We start from the raw sequence: 16481 nt of genomic DNA, 5'->3' as shown, positions 1-16481 counted from the left end.
CCAGTGACTTTATTGATTTGTCGTTGAAAATACAGAGTTAGCATTTTTATAAATCTATTGAAGCTTTGAAAATTATTACATTTCAATATTAAATGCAGTCAGAATTGATTTCAACTTTCTTGTATGAAGCAAAGTTACTTGAAACTACAATTAATGAACAGGATTAGAGTTAACAAACCCACCATTTTAATTTCACTTTTTTGGAACATGTTTAGATGGTGCTGAATAAAGCTCCATTCATGAGTGCTACTAAGAAGCAGTAATGAAAAGCATCATCATCAGCCATTGTTGTTTCATTCACAAAAAGCTGAAGCTCATTTGCACATGTGTGTGCAATCGGGAGATGTTTGCTTTCATCGTGAATGAATGTTATTTTAGGAGCTGGTTGAAAACCTATGGCTGGAATCTTGCTGCTCCCGGTGGCAAGTGTAGGATGTTAAATTTCAGTGTGCATCCATTTGGTGTAGCTGAAAAATAACACACAAAAAAAGTATATTCTGTACAGACCCCAACTGATATCTTGAGATTGACAGATAAAAATGTATTACTTTTTTTTTTTTACTGTTTCAGACACACAGAACATAACAGATTTATTATCTGTAGTCATTTATTAACTTGTTAATGTTCTGTCAAACAATGTTCAGATCAGGTGGTTGTTGCGTTTGTAACATTATAAAAACGAGTGTCGTCAACAAGCCTTTATGCCTTGAGTAAGTAAGTTAGTTTATCTATGAAATCATATTACCTTCAAAAGCACCACTCTCCTGAAAGATGGCCTTCACCAGTAAACGGAAAAACTCCCGCCTTGGCCCCCCAAGGTCAGCAGCATCTTCCTCTGTATCATGTTCATCGCTTGCAAATGTGACATAAAGCATCTCACAGCTTTCTGCAAACTTGGGTCTCTTGAACTGACGCAAAGCAGTTGACCACACATTGGCTCGACTGATATGGAGTTGTCTTGTTCCTGGTGTAATGACTTTCTCACTATGAGCTCTAAGAAGACCTTCAATTTCTTCTTTGCTGAGTTTCTTAAAAGACTTATATAAAAATGGGACAATGACAAACAGATCTCGGGGAAAAATGGAAATTTGCTGTACATTTCACTCAAGTGCACAGAGTTACAACAGATAATTATGTTGTGATAGTCCATATTAAATTAGTCAGAAATGAGCAATTACCTTTGTAATTGTGTAACTGCAAAAAAAATGATGCAAGTAAAGATGCAAATAAAATATTCAATTATCAAAGGTTACTTTCAAATCTTACCTTGAAATATGAACTTCACTTTGTTTATCAGACTCTTCTAGGAGGCTACGCTGAATTGCCTCTTCAAGAGCTTCATCTTCCTCCAGAAAAATAGGGCTAAGTAGATAAGAGATATTAGAAATCATAAAACCTGTCAGCCTTGAAGAATTTCTCACACTACATCATTAAAAAAAAAAAATTAAATGTAAATCCTTAAGTTGCAGTCATTCAGCAAAAAAACCCCCAAACATGCAAATTGGAAACCTGCATCAAAACAATATCCTAAACCAGCGGTCCCCAACCCCTGGGCCTCGGACCGGTACCGGTCCGTGAGTCGTTTGGTACCAGGCCGCGAGAGTTGAGGCTCAGGTGTGAAATGTATAGTTTTCAGGGTTTTTATCGGTTTTCAGTGTTATTTTGTTATCGTTAACTCTGTTTTCCTTGGTCTTTTCATGTGTGTTATGAATAAATCTTCTTTTTATCGGTACAGGTACTAGTTTTATTTTGTTTTATTTTTCCGCGACACCTTAAAGGCTGGTGCATGAAAATTTTGTCAGGCATAAACCAGTCCGTGGCGCAAAAAAGGTTGGGGACCGCTGTCCTAAACAACATCTAAAATGAAGGATTTCTTTAACCCCTAGACAACAGCTTACACAAATTCTGCCACATTATATGGAAACATCTGCTGTCCCTCTGCCTGTCCCTCATTTTCACTCTCTTGAATGCAGCTCTCTGTTTCCTGATGCTTGGCCTCACTTTCACCTGGTGTTGTAGACAACGCATGATGCACTGAACAAAGGAAAGAAGGTCAGCATGACTTGCTTCATAATGTTAACAGAGCCTTTATATATCCTTATATTAGTTCAAGTGAAAGTTGGGCACAAATTCCTCCTTGGCTTTAATCACCTGTGATAATCCGTAAACGTTAAAATGGTAAATGGCCTGTTTTTGTATAGCGCTTTTATTTATTTTTTTTAAAATCTTTATTTAAAGTAAACAAATTTACATATAAAATGTACATACACATACAATTACATATACAAAACCATGAACACATACAAAAAAGGAGAAACAAGGAGGAAAGTCTAGCATCTGAGTCCACACAACGCTCACAAAATTTACAGTTTCAATTCGTTCCAGGGGAAAACTTTCCCAAGTTTCAGGTCCATTGTTCGTCTTCTCCGCAGATCTGTAATGATATGTTTACTCAGCACATCACTACTTATCATCTTTTGTTCAAGTACTCCTTTGGCACGGGTTTTCCAAATATGTGTGTTTATTACACACATTACTAACCAAAAGAGTCTCCTTTTGTCTTCACCCATTTTTTCTTTAAACAAACCATATTTAACTGCTTTGATATTAACATCAACGTCATAGCCAATCTCTGTCATCTTCTGTCTTATCTCAGTTGTCCTATAACAATCCAATAGAAGATGTTCTAGGGTCTCATCTTCATCACAGTCTGTCATAGGACATTTCATGGTGGTAACAAAACAACTCCATTGTACCACCGCTCTCACAGGGAGCCGCCCGAGCGAGATGAGCCACACCACGTCTCTCATGTTTTCAGATAATAATTTGTCATGTATATTTTTAACTATTGAAAGGTTTTCATCTTCATTTGCATACTTGTATTGAATTAAACCTTCATTTTTGATTCCATTAATTTTTTTATAGATATTTTTCGTATTATCTTGGAGAATATTTAAACTATATTGTTCCCATTGACTTGATAAGTCACCAAACATAAGTCTGTGGTATGGAACGCCCGCTCTGGCCCTGCCTCTTTTCTTTTGCCACAATTCTTCTTTCCCTCGAACCCACGGGGCACCCCGAGAAATTGCGCTTTGAATAATTTTAATAAAAGGAATTCGCAAAACAATCTCTAAGTCTGGGACTCCCAAACCCCCGTGCTTCCTACTCTTGTACATAAATTTTCTCTTAGTCACTTCTCGATTGGATCCCCAGATAAATTTAATGCACATCTTACTTATTTTCATTACAGTTGTTCTCGGAGGAGGAAAAATTGTGTCAAGGAAAAGAAGTTTTGAAATTATGTGTGTTTTTACAATATTAATACCTGTTTTATAATTTGTATCTTTATTTTCCCATTTTATAATTTCCATTTTAATTTCATTTTCTTTCTTATTCCACTTTAGTAAACTAGAGTCAGTATTATCAATCCATATACCCAAAATTTTAATCTCCCTACAAAGAGAGATCATCATTTTAGGTTGTCTGGTCTGATGTCCAAGCCACACCCCTTCAGTTTTGTCTTGGTTCAGCTTGGCACCTGATGCCTGTTCGTAGTGGTGTAATATCTCCATAACTGAAGACAGTTCGTTTTGGTTTCTGATTATCACAGTCACGTCATCTGCATACGCCAAAGCTGCGATTTTATGGGATTTGTCAAGGACGTATCCCTTAATCAGTTTGTCATCATTTATCCTTTTCAGTAAGGGGTTAATGGCAAGGACATATATTCTAATTTTTGCCTCATAACTTTTGCACTGTCCACTCCTGCTGTGACAAAACAAATTTCCCACGTGTGGGACTAATAAAGGTTATCTTATCTTATCTTATCTTATCTTATCTTATCTTATATAACGCAGCACTCAAAGGACATCCTTGTTTAACCCCGCACTCAGCGCTAAAAGGGGATGAGAGCTTTCCATTTACCTTAACTCGCACTAAGGACTTTTTATACATCAATTGAATAATAGAAATAAATTGGTCCGGGAAATTATAAGCTTTCATTACTTTCCATAAATAGGAGTGGGAAACAGAATCAAAAGCCCTCCTTTGATCTAAGCCTTAAATGCAGAGTTCTGAATCCTTTCCATTATGAATAATTTCTCTTAACATACTTAAGTTATCCCACATCAATCATCCCTTAATTGCGCATGTTTGTTCTTTTTCAATGATAATATCTAATACATCTTCTAGTCTAGACATAATTATTTTAGCAAAAATCTTATAATCTACATTCATTATTGTCAGTTGCCTATAATTATTAATGTCGTCTCTATCACCTTTCTTGTATAATAAACACATAACTCCCTCATAAAACGATTTACCCATTGTTTCTCTTTCTATTCCTTCATTAAAATACTGAGTTAATAATTCAGACAGTTCTTTACTCACAATTTTGTAAAATTCAGAGGGGAGTCCATCCAGACCAGGTGTTTTATCGGTACTAAGTTGGTTAATTACTGACTCCACTTCCTCTCTTTTAATTTTTCCAATCAAAGTTTCATAAATGACAGAATCTAATGGTTCAACCTCACTCAAAAAATTGTTAATAACATTGCTGTTTGTAGCAATGGATGAAAACATCTCCGAACAATAATCTCTAATTACTTGTCTTTTCCCCTCTTCTTTAAAAACTGACTTTCCATGTTTATCTTTAATTGAGGCAATAAAATCATTTCGACTTTTCTTTTGATTATTAAGAATCATATAATCACTGTTCCCGTGAAAGTCAGTACGTCGCAACATATTAAATAAAACTTCTCTATTGACCCGATCAATGTCCTCTTTAAGAGACATCAGTTGATTTTCCTCCTCCTCTTCCTTCTCCTCCTTATTTCTTAAATATATATATCTACTCACATCTTCATTATATTTTACATTCTTTGCATGGTTTAATTCTCTCGCTTTAAATTAAAGAAATTGACACATACGTCGTTTAAGAAGCTCCCAAAGTTCCGAGAAAGAAGTAGTAAAAATCTTAAGATGTCATATTTTCTTAATTTCAGATTTAACTTCGGACACAAGCAACTCGTCTGCTAACAAGGATGTATTCAATTTCCAATAGTTCAAAAATTCATGGGGACAACAAGATACTGTTGCCATAACCACCATACACTGAAAAAAAGGGACTGGCCATCTCTTGGATTTATGTAAGCATCTTGCATGTATTTAACACAATTGCCTCATGTTTTAAAGTTAAATGTAACTATATAGTGTAAAAACTACATGATATGCAGAAAGGGTGTATTAAATTGTTTATATCATGTTCAGGTGAAGTAAGTCAATAAGATAGCAACGTTAAATCTCGTGAAACCACGCGTGATTTCATCTCGCGGGCTTTGGATCGTGGTTTAAAAAAGGCATCCATCTCAGTCAAGTCGAGCAGCCAACTCTACGTTTTTTGGTATGTCTTGATTTTTTGAATTAATATTTACCATATTTCAGCCAAATGTAGTTAAACGTCTAAAGTGCCGCCATGTAACATGCTAAAAAAGAGCCGTTAGCTTATTTGCTGTTTTATCTGTTATCAAAGAATTGGCGCTTTTTCATTTGAATTTGTCTTTGGCACAAGAGCCGTAATATCACATTAAACCTAATTACGAGGCACTCATAACATAATTTGGTTTTCTGTGTGAATAGATTTGTCAACTGACTCTTCAGTTACATTGTGTATTTACTGCACCGTGGTGTTAGTGAGATTTTGGACATTGAACAGCTTTAGCTAATATCATCAGCGGCATTATGCTAGCTTACATCCCTACCCCTCCTGCCCTCACCTGCTGTCCTTTTGTTTTTGTTTGTTTGTTTTTGTTGATGCACATTGAGAGACCACATCTATTCTGCATTTCACCAGGAGTCAGCTGATGGATTGTGGGTTCAAGGTGTTATGGTAAGAAAGTATATTCTATTTTCGCTTAAGGTTTCTGTAACTTAATTATAATAGGTTTTTTATAATTATTAGGTGCATGCATACTCAAATAGACCACCCTATTAATACAACTGAGAAATCCAAAATCTGCCATAGGTTTAACTTATACCTGTATGTATTGTCAGAAAGGTGATTACTGGACTCACATTAATGCACACTTGAACTAAAATGAGGTTGTAACTTGTGGGTTCTTGGGTTGCAAATCAGAAATAAACATTTTTTTAATCCCATAAGATCTGGAAACACAGTTTTTATTCAACAAAACATTACTGATTATTAACCAAGCACAGTGCCTGCTGTTATTTCAAAATAATTTTATGTCATTTCAGATGAAATGCAGCATTCCAGTGCATCCCAACCATGCCTTTACAGTCAAGGTTTCTGACGGAGCTGAGTTTCTCTCTGACAGTCTGCTGAAAGTGTTTGCAAAGTGATCGGGGGAACAGGGCACAAAGCTAAAGGATGTAGCTGCCATGATGACAGTAAGAACTTTAAAATTCTTTAACTACAAAGTGTATATGTATTGCATTAGGTCAGTAAAAGATTTTTATGCTGCATCCATTGAAACAGTCAACTATTACCTGTGAGTACTGATTCCACCGAAAGGATGCCATAATTTTCGTCATGCATTTACTGGCCCACTGAGAAAAATTGATCTTTTTAAAAAAATAAATGTTCTGGAAACTATATATCCATAAAGTTGATGTCAAACAGGAACTTTTGATATTGCTTTGTAGATGCTGGTGTTGCATGTTGACTGGTTTAAGTTTTGGTCTGGGATCATTTTCTTCTGTGCTACTGAAAAGTTCACAAATCTCTGTTTTCTTTGTTATAATACTTTAGGATGACATTAATGCTCAAAGGGAGTCTCATCAAAGTGCTCCGCATCTGTGTGAAAGACAATTGCAACATCTTGGTGCAGGAGTTCATGGTGAGTGTTTTATGAGTAGATTGTGGCTTTGCAACATTTAAAAATGCATTTAGTTATCCACTTGATCCTCATTGGACCAGTTAGGACCAGTAGTCCTCTTTAATAATTTGAAGTTCACATGAGGCCTGGTAGTGAACTCAGCCGCCGGCCCTTGAGGCCCCACCCCTGTATTAGGGGTCACATCAGTGTGAAAAAACTTTAAATTTGTCATTCTAGTGAACAAAGGAAAATCCCACCAATATTTACATTAGCTTTTGTTTGAAAAAAAAAAGACCAACAGCTAACCAAATTGTGGGGCTGAAAGTCTAAATTCTAACATCTTCTGAGTGACAAAACCTGGATTTCTGATGGGCCGGTGTCTTTCTAAGAAAAACTAATGTAAAGCATTTGAAATTATGTTTTTCACCCTCTCTTAGAAACTCTGTTAGACCATGAATGGCAGCATGGCAGGCCACTCTTTGGCTATAGCTATTTACTATGTTGCTTGCATTGGTTTAAATTACTCTAACATTAGAACTGGTAGATTCAAAAGAGATGAGTTTAAAAAGGAATCTTAAAGAAATGTTTTGTTTTTAACCAGGACTTGACTGAGGCCACTGCACAGATTGAGAAAACCACAATGAACATCTGTCTCCAGAGGATGCACCAGGCAATGACTTTTCTGACGTTGGCATCATCATCGAGGGTATAGTAGTTCTTCAAGATCTGGATAACGTGACCTTTGCAGTAGCCATGCTGTTTGGACCTTTTTTATTCCTTCAACATGAGTTACCCATCACAACTCTGCTACACTTTTGAGGTGATTCAAAGGGTGGTAATGGAGTTGGAAGCAACTCAGCTCTCAAGAAAAGCTCACAACTAAGACAAAACTGCTCCTGCAACGAAGCTCACTGTTATGCATGTGAGGTGACCAGCTCTAGGTGAGAAGACATTTAAATCTCACACTTGTTCTGCTGCATTTTTGAAGCTCAATTCCAGGAACAGATCGCAGGGTTCATTTTTATATACACTGCAACTGCCATGAGGACGAGCCGTTTTTTTGTTGTTGTTGTTGTTTGTTTTTCCTTTTGCTCTGTACAAGTTCTCTGTCTGTTTGGCAGCATTTTTAAATTTCTCTTTGTATTTTTTCTTTCTTTTACTAGTGAAGAGATGTAGCATGAACAGTTATGCAGTCTAAATATCCCATATGGGCCGTGTGAAATGGTATTTTCAGTTTCATTCAGTTGAAGTAAGGACCGTTGAATATTTCTAAGCTTGCTGTTTTGAACCAAGATGTCACAGTATGATCAGTGCCGTAATTTTTGACAGTCACTGTATCAATGTTATTTTTGCATCTCTTGAATAAAGGTTTTGACCTGCAAGTGCTAATTTCTTTAGTTATTGGGGTAAAATGGGTAATGTTAATAGGAAGGTGTTTGCCAATTCAGTAACCTAATTTAATGTTAATGGAAACTAACATTACCTCAAATTGTTTAGTTATAATTGTTGTTTAACTGAATCTTGACGTCAGAGGCCTTAAATAGAATGTTTTGTATTGTTCTTTCCCAACATTTTTCAAAAGAAAGAGTCTAATTTCTTTGCTGTGATTGATTCCAGAGAACACGGAAGAACTGACATTATTTAACTGTTGGTTTATATAGATTCAGTAGTGGAGTAATGTCAGTTTAATTCTTTACCTACTGTCAATGCAGTGAAATTAGACATTTTGTTTTGAAAGGTTACTGGTGGATGCCAGCAACCATCTTGGAAGAGAACAATATAATCTGTTATAAGGCCTCCATTTGAAAATTGTGTATTTGATGCTAGAATATAATAGCAAAATGTAATTTGAAGATAACATGTAGTATTTAAGTGACCAAGTAGTATTGGGTAAAAGTTATTGAATGGTGTTGGGATAAAGTGAGAAAATTGTGAAGGATTAAAATATTTCAAGAGCTCAAATTACTTCATCAAAACATGTTTAAGTCACATTTTATCAACACAAATTGCACAGGTTTATTGAACATGAATAAATTGTGTTAATTTAACTCAATTGTTTAAGTTGCTGCCAAAGCAAAACATCTGTGTGCAACAAATGTCCACCATTGAATTAAGTAAATCCAACAACATATTTTTTTCAGTGTATGATCAGAAAAGTCTGTTAAAAGAGTGTCATATTTCAGACCTTGAACATTATGTGATATGTAGAATCTATCAATCCTTGTTTTAGTTAACGAATCGAATCTAGTGTAATGGACGGTATGTGGATGCAAGTGCCTGTATAAATCACGAAGTGCTGCTTCCTTAAAAACCTTAACCAACAATTTGCTTTCTCGCAATTCTCTAGCGCTTTTACTAGTCCCCCCTAAGGACCCCAAAGCGCTTTACACACCCAGTCATCCACCCATTCACACACACATTCACACACTGGTGGAGGCAAGCTACAGTTGTAGCCACAGCTGCCCTGGGGAGGACTGACAGAAGCGAAACTGCCATATCGCGCCATCGGCCCTTCTGGCCAACACCAGTAGGCAGTAGGTGAAGTGTCTTGCCCAAGGACACAACGACCGAGACTGTCCGAGCCGGGGCTCGAACCGGCAACCTTCCGATTACAAGGCAAACTCCCAACTCTTGAGCCACGATCGCCCCAATCGGACAAATTAATGATGCTCTCATCAAACAAACCCCCCAGGAATTATTACGCACTGCAGTAACAAAATCTAACTGGTCATTGAGCTTAGAACCTCACTAGGTTTTCATTCACGTCACATACCTCGTCTTCTCCGGCAGACTGGACTTTCAAAGTCACTGTCAGACAGCTCTTCTGGTTCCTCCTGAGGGAAAAGAAAGCATGTTCTACATAAAATCAAATACAGTTGCACCAAATCACTGGTAACACAGAGACACATGGCTGCACTAAAAACTGTTTACACCTGCTAAAAGTGCAATATTAATTAATTAAGAAAATTACGTTAAGGGAACAGACTCACTTTTTAGACAATAAATATTTCTGCACTGCAATATAAAATGTTTACCTGTGCAGGTGTTTGTATCCCTGCCATTATATAGGTGGTGGAACAAATCGAGCCAACTTCTTGGCCACCCGAAAGAAAACTGCTAAAAACATTTGGTTTCATTAGTCGTTTACATCCTCTAATTGTACTCAAATACTCAAAAGGGAATGTCTGGCTAGTTGACAGTGCAAACGTTCTTCTGAAGATTGCTGCGATTTCTTCTCTAAGTTGTGCTTCAGACCAGTCAGATGTAAAGGAGATCTTCCCAATAAGGCCATCTTGTACTAGTTTTGCTTGTGAATCTCCTCTCGGTATGAGAAACGTTGATGCTGAAGACAAGGGCAAGCACACAACATCTTTTGTATAGTGTTTGCAGGTCTTGTTTTTTCTCACAAAATGTGAGCGCGTAGCATGAGCTTGAGGAACTGATGGAAGAGGAACCTGAAATGAATTCAAACACAGATACAGATAGACACCTATGCATTACAATACATCCATAAGGTTTCTGTTATCTGTTCATTAAAAAACAAAACAAAACAAAAAACTGTAGACTCAGACCATCTTACTATTGTCTACCCATTACACAGAAAACTGAAGGAGGAATGCCAGCATCTGGTGGTGTCCATGACTTCAAGACTTCAGGCTGTCATTGCCAACAAAGGGTTTTGAATAAAGTAATAGAAATGATCATTTTATTTTCAGTTATTTAATTTGTCTAATTACCTTAGAGCCTCTGAAATGATAGGATTGTGTTTACAAATTAATTTTTCCCCCTCACATTTTTATGCATTCATTTAGTCCAACCCACTGAATTAAAACTTAAAGTCTGCACTTCAACTGCATTGGAGTAGTTTCATTTTTAATTCATTCTGGTAATGTACAGAAGCAACATTAGAAAATGTGTCTGTATCCAAATATTTATGAACCTGATTGTATATCAAAATCGGTCAGCAAAGATAAGATAACATACCTTTATTAGTCCCACAAGGGGAAATTTCATGATAAATAAATTAAATGATATGTGTAAGAAGGCCTACCGAGCGGTATGGTATCCCAGTGGAGACAGCAGGTCTACTTGGTCCAGGTGCATTGCTGGATTCCTAAGGAAACATTTACATCAAGAACGACTGTTACCTACCTACCAAATAAATAAATAGAGTTGTATGATGTTCGATCTCTGTCTGCTGCCTACCAAATGAAATAATTGAGGACTAGCTAAGTAATTTAGCTTTGCTAATTTTGCTAACACTGCTATCAACCCGTCCAAAATGCTATACAATAAACTTACCAAGTGCTGCGGCGTTTGTGAGGTGGAGACTGCAGCTACTGAGGGTGCACTACCGCTGAATCGTTGGAAGGCCGACAAAACGGCTCTTCCAATGTTTTCAGCTAAATCGCTGGACATGCTGGTAGGGAATAGGTGAAGCAGCTCATGGCAGTCAAAAGTGACCGTGAGAGGAGCGCAGACACACAACCTGACCACGGCCGGCACGCTTTAGCGTGGGAGGTTTTCTTGAAGCTTTTATTTTGGTATTTCTGTTGACCCGTACAATAAATTTGCATATTAGCTAAATATTTAGTTTCCCATAACATTTAGACTTAACATTTAGATTTAACATTTAAAATTGTGTTTTAAATATAAAAAGTTACAAATATTTTACTAAATGTTGCAAAAAAAATGACTCGAAAAAACATGTTTTTGTAAGATTTAACGGCGCCCCATAAATTAAAGGATCTCTCCTTGACAAAACCCATAAGATTAAAGCCTTGGCGTATGCAGATGATGTGACGGTGTTAATTAGAAATCAAAATGAACTCTCTATAGTGATGGAGACATTACACCAATACAAACTGGCATCAGGGGCCAAGCTGAATCAAGATAAAACTGAAGGGGTGTGGCTTGGACATCAGACCACCAAAAGACCTGAAATGGCGATCTCCCTATGCAGGGAGATTAAAATCTTGGGTATATGGATTGATAGTACTGACTCTTGCCTATTAAACTGGACTCAAAAATCAAAACAGATAAAATCAGAACAGTAGATAGAATCAGTAGTTAATGTAAGTTTTGAAATCTAAGCTTAAAAGTGTGGATTTGGTGCTTTATTCAAATGCAGCTGAGAATAGGTGAGTCTTCAACCTGGATTTAAATAAACTGAGTGTTTCAGCTGATCTGAGGCTTTCTGGGAGTTTGTTCCAGATATAAGGAGCATAAAAGCTGAATGCAGCTTCTCCGTGTCTGGTTCTGACTCTGGGAACTGATAAAAGACCAGATCCAGATGACCTGAGGGATCTGGAAGGTTCATACTGGGTCAGGAGGTCACTGATGTATTTTGGTCCTAAACCATTCAGAGCTTTATAGACCAGCATCAGAACTTTAAAGTCTATCCTCTGACGGACAGGCAGCCAGTGTAAAGACCTCAGAGCTGGACTGATGTGGTCCACTTTTTTGGTCTTAGTGAGGACTCGAGCAGCAGAGTTCTGAGTGAGCTGTAGTTGTCTGACTGGTTTTTTAGGTAGACCTGTAAAGATGCTGTTACATTAGTCAAGCCTACTAAAGATGAATGCATGGACTAGTTTTTCCAGGTCCTGTTGAGACATCAGATCTTTTATCCTTGAAATATTCTTGAGGTGATAGTAAGCTGACTTTGTTATTGTCTTAATGTGTTTTTCTAAGTTTAGGTCTGCATCCATCACTACACCCAAATTTCTCGTTTGGTTGGTGGTTTTTAGATGTATAGATTGAAGTTCTCTGGTGACCTGTAATCGTTTTTCTTTGGCGCCAAAGACTATTACCTCAGTTTTGTTTTTGTTTAGCTGGAGAAAATTGTGGCACAACCAGTCATTAATTTCCTCAATGCATTTACCAAGAGCCTGTACAGGGCCTTGGTCTCCTGGTGACATTGTGATATATATTTGTGTGTCATCTGCATAGCTATGATAGTTTATTTTGTTGTTCTTTATAATCTGTGCCAGTGGGAGCATGTAAATGTTAAACAGAAGGGGTCCCAAGATGGAACCTTGGGGAACTCCACATGTGATACTTGTCTGCTCAGATGTGAAGTTACCTATTGATACAAAGTATTTCCTGTTTTCTAAGTATGTTTTGAACCAGTTTAGTACAGTTCCTGAAAGACCTGCCCAGTTCTCCAGTCGTTTGAGTAATATGTTGTCGTCAACTGTATCAAATGCTGCACTGAGATCCAGTAAAACTAAGACTGACATTTTTCCACTGTCTGTATTCAGACATATGTCATTAAACACTTTGGTCAGAGTGGTTTCAGTGCTGTGGTTCTGTCTAAAACCTGACTGGAAGGCATCGTAGCAGTTATTCTGTTTTAAGAAGTAACTGAGCTTCCAAAGAGTTTTCATCTTTGGAGAGGTAAGGTGGAGTGAGGAGGTAAGTGACGGAAGTGACGGACAAGGTAAGCGACTCATGTTGTAACTGACGTCAGACGCCGGAGATTTTGGCGGAAAATTAAAGCAAATGGTAGTTTAGATTTGAACAAATTCATTTAAGCTTCAGCATTACCAAATACACTTATCAATTGTCTTATAACTAACACTATTTGTCTAAATAATCTCCAACACCCTGGAGAACAACGAGGAGAGTTTAGAGACTCTCCAAGATTATATTGATCAGTGCTTTCAGGATCTCGTGATGAAGAAGACCCAGTGTGCAGCTCCCCCGGCCAAACCTGAGACGCCGTCGTCAAAAAGACAACGCCCGGCAGATTCCCCCGGCTCAACATCGCCAGCCGGCAAAGATATTGCCGACATATTGGAGTCAATCGACAAGCGATTGTCCAGTTTCGACGCAAGGCTGTCCTTGGTGGAGATTCTTCACCGAGAATTTAAATGCTTGCGAGAATCCCTGGAGTACAGCCAGCAGCAGGTGGAAACGCTTGCTGCTGAAAATGCCACGCTAAGGGAGTCGGTGAAATGTCTCACAGATAATGTTACCCAGCTCAATAGAGAAAATAAAAAAATAAAAGAAACAGTTATCGATCTACAAGCTCATAGCATGCGTGATAATCTGGTATTTTCTGGTATTCCAGAAGCCGCTGGAGAGGACGCGGAGACCACGGTAAAAAGCTTCATCAAAACCCACCTGAAGCTGCCGGAGGACACTGTGAAGAACATCGTCTTCAATCGGGTACATCGCCTCGGCCCCATTCGGGCTACGGCTGGGAGACCACGTCCTATCGTGGCCAAATTCGGCCACTTCAAACAAAAGCAACATGTGAAAAGCCGCGGCAGGGAATTAAAAGGAACGGACTTCAGCGTGAACGACCAGTTCCCCGAAGAGATCTTGGAACGACGCAGGGTCCTCTTCCCAATCCGACGCGGCTTCATCCAGAAGGGCTCCCGCGCTGTCATCGCTGTGGACCGGCTGTACGTGGACGGACAGCTCCACCGCGACCCCAACATCACTCCGTGGCTGTATTAACCTCACACCAGATAAGAATCAGCTGCACCATTTCCCTATCCACTCACACTAACTTGCATTAACATCTGTTTAACTTACCAGCATCAAATCGCATCTTAAAGTGTGATTTCATAGCAGAATTAACACCGTCACTCTCCGTCAGTGATTTAATTGGAATGTTTATGTTTTGTTTTGTGTTTTTTTTTTTCTTCTCGTTTTTTTTTCCCTCTCTTTCCCCCCCTCTTGGTTTTATGCTGCTCACCCCTGTCCTTGGTTTCTTTCTTTATTCCTTTCACTGCCTCGATCACCTGCTTCGACACTCATCCACAAACATCCTTTATTTCGACACATACGCACCATGCGCTCAACGGCAGCACATTTACATCAGTCAGACAGCGCACACAGTCGTTTAGGATACACACACTTAAGCCAAGCCTACTCATATTAGTAACTATGCATACACAAAGTCAGACTCAGGGAGCATCTCGCCACACATTTTTTCTCTCTCTCCTTCTCTTTATTTATGAACAAGTGACGTATTCTCTCCACCTGGCTAAGCGACGCACACAGCATACATCCCTAGTTATACACAAACATCTATGGGTACACTGAGGTTCATTACATGGAATATAAATGGAGCTGGCTCCAGAGAAAAGAGGTTAAAAATATTTAACCAACTCAAAAAACTACAGGCAGATGTTGTCCTATTACAAGAGACCCACAGACCTCTTAGAGGTTCGAATGAACTTAAAACACCTGAGTTTCCTAATGTGTTCTCAGCTTGTTATAATTCTAGACAAAGGGGAGTAGCAATTTTAATACATAAAAATATTAATTTCACAGTACTCGATACAGTTATAGATCCAGAGGGCAGATTCTTAATCATTAAACTATCTATACTTGATAAAAAGCTATGTATTGTAAGTGTATATGGTCCAAATGTTGATGATCCCTCATTCTTTCACGGTTTTTTCAGTGCACTCTCTGAACACTTAGATGGCACACTTGTTCTTGGAGGCGACCTCAACCTTGGACTAAATGAAGACATGGATAGGCTCAATACAGCGGGAACTCAGCGTAATTGGCAGTCCACAAATATAATCAAACAGTATATGAGCGACTTTGGTCTTTGCGATGCACGGCGCTCCCTTCACCCCACCAGTAAGGAATATACTTTTTTCTCACATGTCCATCACTCCTACTCTCGTCTGGATTATTTTTTGGTCAGCAGCTCACTGCTGAACGACATTTCAGACACTGAGATTCATCCTATAGCTGTCAGCGATCATGGTCCTGTATCTTTAACACTAATGCACAAGAATAATACTACGCCAAGAAAAAACTGGAGATTTAATATATCACTACTTAAAGATGAAGACTTTATTAAATATTTTAAAAAAGAGTGGACTTCATATTTAGACTATAATGACACTCCCGAAACATCAGCTTCTGTTCTATGGGAAGCAGGGAAAGCTGTGATGAGAGGTAAAATAATTTCTTTCTCATCACATAAAAAGAAAAAAGAAAACAAAAATATTCAGGAATTAGAAAAAAACATCAAATCACTAGAAGAAGCCTACGCGTCCCACCAAGATCAGGAAACATTGAACAAAATACGCAAAACAAAACTAGAATTAAATGAGATAATTGATTTAAAAAAACAAAATTCTTAGTACAAAGACTACGCCTACAAAATTATGAACATGGTAATAAATCCGGTCAATTTCTAGCAAACCAGCTAAAAATAAATAAAGAAAAAACAACTATATGTGCTGTTCAAGATTCATCTGGGAACACAATATATGATCCGATACAAATAAACAACATTTTCAGGGATTTCTATAAAACGTTGTATTCACCACAAATAAACCCATCTAAAAAAGAAATTGATCAGTTTTTGGACAACATAACTCTTCCAAAATTATTGGACACTCAAGCAATGGCACTGGATTCACCATTGACACCAGGTGAACTCCAGGAAGCTCTGATAAGTATGCCCAATAATAAGGCTCCAGGTCCAGACGGCTTTCCTGCAGAATTCTACAAAGAATTCTGGTCGATTCTAGCACCAGTTTTCTACAGAACGTTGTTGGAAATTAAAGAAAAGGGCAGACTTCCATCAAATATGAATTCTGCAAACATTAATCTCCTGCTAAAACCAGGCAAAGACCCTGTATATCCCTCAAGCTATCGTCCAAT

At 38.0% G+C, this 16481-nt stretch overlaps 1 protein-coding gene, 1 long non-coding RNA gene and 1 pseudogene across 4 annotated transcripts in view; 2 read left to right on the top strand and 1 right to left on the bottom strand.

The window, feature by feature from the left end:
• LOC147327065 (uncharacterized) overlaps positions 1-16481 on the top strand; it is a 63458-nt gene that overhangs the window by 11456 nt on the left and 35521 nt on the right. The window lies entirely within an intron of this gene.
• On the bottom strand, positions 394-11258 carry LOC147327068 (uncharacterized; annotated as a pseudogene).
• On the top strand, positions 5114-8650 carry LOC147327069 (uncharacterized). Of its 3 annotated transcripts, none has more exons than XR_015129790.1 (6): positions 5114-5150; positions 5272-5404; positions 5855-5890; positions 6259-6411; positions 6773-6860; positions 7441-8650. It is a non-coding gene; the product is annotated as an uncharacterized LOC147327069 (long non-coding RNA). The 3 variants fall into 3 exon arrangements; XR_015129789.1 differs by having other exon boundaries at positions 5827-5890; XR_015129788.1 differs by having other exon boundaries at positions 5272-5890.

This window comes from Aulonocara sp. 'chitande type north' Nkhata Bay, linkage group LG6, assembly GCF_057382095.1.
Source record: "Aulonocara sp. 'chitande type north' Nkhata Bay isolate Kocher_YH1m ecotype deep benthic linkage group LG6, A_spYH_male_GT1.1, whole genome shotgun sequence".
NCBI lineage: Eukaryota > Metazoa > Chordata > Actinopteri > Cichliformes > Cichlidae > Aulonocara > Aulonocara sp. 'chitande type north' Nkhata Bay.
This window is presented reverse-complemented; position numbering and strand designations above follow the sequence as displayed.